We start from the raw sequence: 6,362 nt of genomic DNA, 5'->3' as shown, positions 1-6,362 counted from the left end.
AGAAACCGCTATCGACCCCACCACACACAGTTTGGGTCTGAATTTTTCTACTGAAATGTTGAGGCAATAAAACTCTCACTGCTCTTGTCCAGAAACAAACCTAAGCCCCCCATGCAGTACCTGGGGCAGCTATGTCTGACCCACCAAGGCTTCAGCTCCTTTGGGGAGATTTCCAGCTGCCCAGTCCTGCTGCTATTCCAGGGGAGCAATTCCTGGCTCCTGTCAGCATTTATCTCAGCCCTGTTCTGGGCATCACAGGTTTCTCCGGGAAAGGGCAGCGAGTGGTTTTAGGGTCCAGGGATCCTCCTCCAAATCGAGCTAGAACCTGAGACTCCTTCCCCTTCCCCAGGCTGTGGGCGGGGAGGCATTTCACAGAGCTCTCGGAGCTATAGCCCGTGGCTAAGGAGAGAGAAAAAGCCTCCTATCCCCCTCTGCTCTGGGGGCTGGGTTTCCTCCTGAAGCCTCTGCCCCCCACCTAGTGCCTATGGCTCATCCCTGACCCTTGCTGCTGCTCCTTGCTATAGACTGTGAAAGGAGCAGAGGCAGCGCAGGAGCCTTCTGGGAACGCAGATCTGAGGCTTTGGGGAGACACATTGTCTGAGACATCAGAGCGCTGCAAACCCTGCAACCACCCCCTCAATCCGGGGCCTGTTCCAGCCCTGAGTCTGGGCTGCCGCGATCCCTCCCCCAGAGCAGGGCGCCCACAGATTACAGCCTGGAAATAGGCGTGTGAGACTAACTCCTGCTTTCCCTGACAGGGCCTCCCCTAGACCAAGTGGCATCCTAGGCAAGACGTGTCTTCAGTGCCCCCCAACCCCGCTCCATGTTAAACCATTGAATACCTTATTTTTATTGCATTTGTAGCTCATTTCATGATTTTGATGCACAGTTTGGATGCAGGATTTTCTCTATCATATAAGACAATAAATGTTCATGCTAGGATGTGTAAAAGGGTATTTATTCATGCCGTATATAAGCAAATTAAAAAATCATTTCTTTTAAGCATATAGAAACTTTTAATTTTGACAGTAACTGAAATGTACTAACATCTAGCAATGGAGCACTCACCAGCACAGGGTGGGCCAGTATTAAATAGTGTTACAGACAGAGACAGACAGAGTTAGGATGTTAACCCCAGGCCCTTTGTTCAAAGGTCACTTCTCTCACCTTTCCCCCATGAACTGAAGTGCAGCATTTGACAGATCCAGAGACTAGTTGATGACATTTCCAAAGGCTAAAATAGCAAGCGATGTCCATCTTGCATTGGCCACTGTTGACTGGAGAGATGGTTTCTGGACAATAAACTCCAAGGTGAGAAGCAGCAGCCCAAAAAGGGCCCCTGCAGGGGCTGAAGTAGCTCAGTTGGGAGAGCATTAGACTGAAGATCTAAAGGTCCCTGGTTCAATCCCAGGCTTCAGCAGGCTGTTTCATCCCTCTTGCTGCAGCAGTGGGCTCTTTCCTGGAAGCCCAGCACTGTCTTTACTCAATGCAAGTCCCTCATTTTGGGCTTCACTGCAGGAAAAGGCAGCATTGGCTTCTGCACCCAGTTGGCCCACCGAACCTTTCTTTCTTCTTTTTCTGCTTCTCAGCAAGGGGAAGAAAAAGAAGCTCCCCTTCAAGCTAGAGTCACAAAGGTGATGTAAGGACGACTTCCTGATCCCTGGCTCCAGTCCTCTGCTCTTCCAGCTGACCCATCAAAGAGCTGCTGCCAGTTTCTCCAGGTTCGCCCATCAGTGTGTGCCAGGGTGAGCACCACCAAAGTGCAGGGAATTTGAGGGCAGGGCAGGGCAGTGCACTGTAATGGAGTTTCTGTAGTGTAGTGGTTATCACATTTGCTTAACCTGCATCAAGCCAGCTAGGCAGAACTGACACCAACTTGTCTGGGGTGTTCCCCAGAAGCAGAGCACAAGTTTGAAATATGGGCAGCATAGAACCAATATTCATAATGTCAACTATAAAAATGATACACATCTAGAGATAGCATCATTATTAGCCAATCAGAACCTCTCCATAGACCCCCCTACACAACAACCTTTATACAATATTGGCTGCAAATATAGAACAGCGGTCGCAACAGTGATCTATACAGTTACAGATTATGTCAATAATGTCACAGGAGGTGACACGGCATCAGTGAGACTGATACTGGAATAGCCTCCAGTTTTGGTGTCCTCATTTGAAAAAGATGTTGTGAAATTGGAGCTGGGGCAGCAAAGAGCCACCAAAGGTTCTGAGGGCTGGAGAAAAATGCCTTCTAGGGAGCTACTGAAAGAGCTCAACCTGTCCAGCTGATCAAAAGAAGATTGAAAGGTGACTTCATTGAAGTGTTGAAGTGTCTTAATGGAGAGATAAGATTGGGTATTAAAGGGCTCTTGAATCGAGCAGAGAAAGGCATAACAAGACCCAATGGCTGGAAGGTGAAAAGAGACAAATTCATATTACAACTAAGGCACAAATATTCAACAGTCAGGATGATTCACCACAGGAACAAGCTACCAAGGAAAGTGATGGATTCTCCATCTCCTGATGTCATTTAATGAAGACTAGATGCCTTTCTGGAATGTGTTTGCCCCTAAAGTAGCTCTTGTGTCATACAGGAGGCCTGTGATATGCAGGGGGTCAGATTAGATGCTCTAATGGTCTCTTCTGGCCATAAAGTTGACTAATTTCTGACAAACTGAGTGTAGCATTGGGAGCAGCGTCTGATGTTTCCCTGTCTAGCCGGCTTGTTGCCTAGAACGAACGCTCCTTGAGTGGGGTGATCCACAGGGAGTAGCTCAAACCTCCAAAGTGCCTGGGCAGGGGCAGGACATTAGCCCAGCAAGGGAGGGGTGTGGCAGTGACATCACAAAGGCCTTTGGCAGGACCTCAGACTATTGGTCCAAGGTGGTGGGGAGGTGGTGACCTCACAGAGAGATGCTGACATCAGCCAGGCAGGACAGGGGCGAGGGGCCAGGGAAACCTCAGAGACCCCTGTGGCTTTGCTTCAGCAAGTCTCCTTCTCCAGGTCTCTCTTTGAGGACTGAGGGAGTATTCGGGTTCACGGACGTGAGCGCCAGGAGGAACCTCTTTCGAGTTTTCTCCTTCCCCTTTTAGTGATTTTACTAGAAAACAGCCGTCCCCGTTTAGAAGGTAAGAGCCTCTTCGAGGTTTGAAACCTGTTCAGTCTGATCCATGTGGTGACAGTTGAATTCTAGGCATGGAAAACACGAGCTTAAGGAGGCAGAATTTTATTCTGCACCTGAGATTCTGTCCCTTAGAATCACTGGGGACATTGGGGTTTGTCCTTTTTGTTTCACCTTTTCCTCCATCCACCTCTCCCTCCTTTCTCTTTGTCTCTTGCTTCTTTTGTCCTTTCTCCTGTTCCTCTCCCAACACCAGGAGGTGTGTGTGTGTGTGTTGCGGGGGAGTGCTCGACAGCTCCCACTGTGGGAGCTCCACCCAATAATGTGGGGCTGAAATAGTGCTCAGGCAGTGATCCCCACCAGTGACCTAGGCCATCCTTTGGGGTCTCTGGGGAGAACCCTCAGCCTCCCGTCCTCAGTCTCTACCCTGATTGGCTGAGCAGGGGGTTATTGACAGGGAGGAGACTCAGGTCCTTGTTGTTCTCTTTTAAGACCAAGGAAATAAGTCAGAACCAGTTCTATGTTTGATGAATTTTGCTGCTTCTGGGCCAAAGCCGCCTACTTCTTGGGCACATTTGTTCCCCATTCACAGTGCCACCCCCTCTCCATTCGCAGCAAGGTGCAGCATGAGGTTTCGGCTACCATACTCCCTCCCCCTCCCTTTCCTGTTGATAGCAGCCAAGGGAATGCTGGGAAATTTGGTTCTTTCCCTGCTCCAGGGCTGGCTCTATAGACAGGGAGCTAACCAAGGAACTACAGCTCCCAGGGCTCCCTGTTGGTTCTTAGCTCCCAGGCTGGATCCCTGCCGGCTGCCGCCCCTGCAAATGGGCTGCTCCAGGCACCTACTTACTTTACTGGTGCCTAGAGCCACCCCCACCCTGTGCCCCTGCCCGGAGCCTGCATCCAGCACCCAAACTCCATTCTAGAGCCTGCACCTGACTCCATCCCAGAGCGCAACCTCTCAACCATCCTACACCCCAATCCCCTGCCCCAATCCAGGGCCTGCACCCCAGACCTCCTCCCCCAACCCAAACTCCCTTGCAGAGCCTTAGGCAGGTTGGGGGCAGAGTTTGTGGGGAGTGGGCTCTCAGTGGTCTGGGCACCACCAAAACTTCTACAAACCAGTTGCCACTGATACTTGGAGGGAGGGTGAGGAGGCGAGCGGTGAGTCGGTGGCTGGAGGGGGGCACCATTTTCAGTATTTTAATTTTTGGTACTGCATTGATTGACTGCTGTGTGCAGTAATATAGTGACCCCTGGGGGGTCCATACTTGGGGGTGGGGAGTGAGGAGGTCAGCCGCGAGTCGGCGGATGGAGAGGGGCAAATCTCTCAGATTCAAAATCTGGGACAGTGTCTGTTGGTCCTTTTTGCTGCTTTTCTCTGGGCTGGGGGTTGTCCCAGTGCTGCACAGAGGGGTTCCCACAGGAAGGTGCTTGCTCCTAACCCCCAAGGCCGTCAGTGTGTCGGCTCTTCTCTAGCCAGCCCACTTGCCAAGTCTGATTGGCCTTGGTCGGGCTCCCAGCCCCTCTCCAAGGGTTGCAGCTGTCTGGAGGTGCTGCCTTCCACGCCTTCCTCAGTCCCACCTCATTCACTTCACAGGGCGATGGATTACCAAAGGGGGGGGGGGAGATCTTATTCTACTTCTAGCAAAAAGACATTTTTCTGTTACCTTAATTACACCACCTTAGGGGCCCCCTATAACATATTACCAAGGTTCAATTCAAAGTCATAGACAAGTTATACAAAAATGCATAATGCAGAGATTTATCTACAACTGCACTGAGTGACTGCTGGGTGCAATAATATAGTGACCCCTGGGTCTGTGAATGAGGTTCTTCTTCGAGTGATTGCTCCTATGCATTCCAGTCAGGTGTGCGCGCCGCGCGTGCACGGCATCTCGGAACTTTTTTACCCTAGCAACTCCAGCGGGCCGGCTGGCGCCCCCTGGAGTGGCGCCGCTATGGCGCCTGTTATATACCCCAGCCGGCCCGTCTGCTCCTCAGTTCCTTCTTACCGCCTGTGACGGCCAGTTGGAACTGTGGAGTGCTCTCTGTCCTCCACTACCCTAGCTCTCGCTAAAGGTTTTTTGTATATAGTTAGTTCATAGTACGTGTAGATAGTTGTTATAGTTAGTTAGTTAGGTTTTAGTGATAAGGTTAGGGGGGTTTCCCCTCCCTTTCCTCCCCCGGTGCGGGCTCATGCCCAAGGCACCGGGCTTTAAGCCCTGTGCAATCTGCCAGAGGCCTATGCCGATCGGGGACCCGCACGACGCCTGTCTTCGTTGCCTCAGCGAAGGTCATCGCACAGACAAGTGTCTGATCTGTTCTGCCTTCAAGCCGAGAACGCGTAAGGAGCGGGACAATAGACTTAAGCAGCTCCTCATGGAGGCGTCGCTACAGCCCCCGGCACCGGCCGCACCGGCACCGAGAGCCTCATCGGTGCAGAGCGCACCGGCGGCTCCGAGCCGCTCCGGCACCGTGGCGCCGCAGCCTCAGCCACCAACTACGAAGACCCGGCACCGCTCCCTTTCGCCTGCTAGGAAGCGCAGGCTGGCAAAGGCGATTGCTAAGTCCCGCGCTGAGGACTCAGCCAAGACTATTGCGCCACCTGCGACTCCCGCGGTGGCCGTGCACCAGGCGGGCACCGGGCCGTTGACTCCGGCGACGCAAGGGCCGTCGAGTCCGGCACCGCCACGCTCCCCGGCACCGTCCGCGGTTGAGCCACGACTGCCGTCGACGCCGGAGACATTCTCCGCGGCGCGTGAGCTGATACAGCTCATAGAGGCACCGAGCCTCCGGCCCCCGGCACCGCCAGTGCGGGCTGTCGCGTCCGTAGGAAAGCCGGCGATGATGATCCGGCCGCCCTCCGCGGACCGCCGGTACAAACGACGCTCCCGGTCCCGGTCACGCTCCCGGTCCCGACGAAGGTCGCCATCCCGCCGATCCCGATCTCGGCACCGCTCGCCGTCCCGGTACCGGTCGCCATCCCGACGCCAGTCGGAGTCCCGGTACCGTTCGTCATCCCGGTACCGGTCGCACTCCCGGCACCGATCCAGGTCCCGATCGCTGTCGCATCGGCACCGCCGGAGGTCTCAATCCCGGCACCGTTCCCGGCGCCGTGACTCCCGCAGCCACTCCCGGCACCGCAGATCCCGCTCCCGGTCGAGCTCCCGGCACCGGTCGAGCTCCCGGCACCGCGGTGGCCGACGGTCTTGGTCACCGTCCCGGTACTGGATG

The 6,362-nt window shown here is 54.0% G+C and overlaps 1 non-coding gene across 1 annotated transcript; it reads left to right on the top strand.

The window, feature by feature from the left end:
• Positions 1-1,347: 1,347 nt before the first annotated feature.
• Positions 1,348-1,420, top strand: TRNAF-GAA. Its single transcript has one exon. It is a non-coding gene; the product is annotated as a tRNA-Phe (tRNA).
• The last annotated feature ends 4,942 nt before the right edge of the window (positions 1,421-6,362 follow it).

Source organism: Mauremys mutica, unplaced genomic scaffold (assembly GCF_020497125.1).
Source record: "Mauremys mutica isolate MM-2020 ecotype Southern unplaced genomic scaffold, ASM2049712v1 Super-Scaffold_100046, whole genome shotgun sequence".
Lineage (NCBI taxonomy): Eukaryota > Metazoa > Chordata > Testudines > Geoemydidae > Mauremys > Mauremys mutica.
The sequence above is the reverse complement of the archived record's forward strand: the minus strand, read 5'-3'. Positions and strand labels throughout refer to the sequence as shown.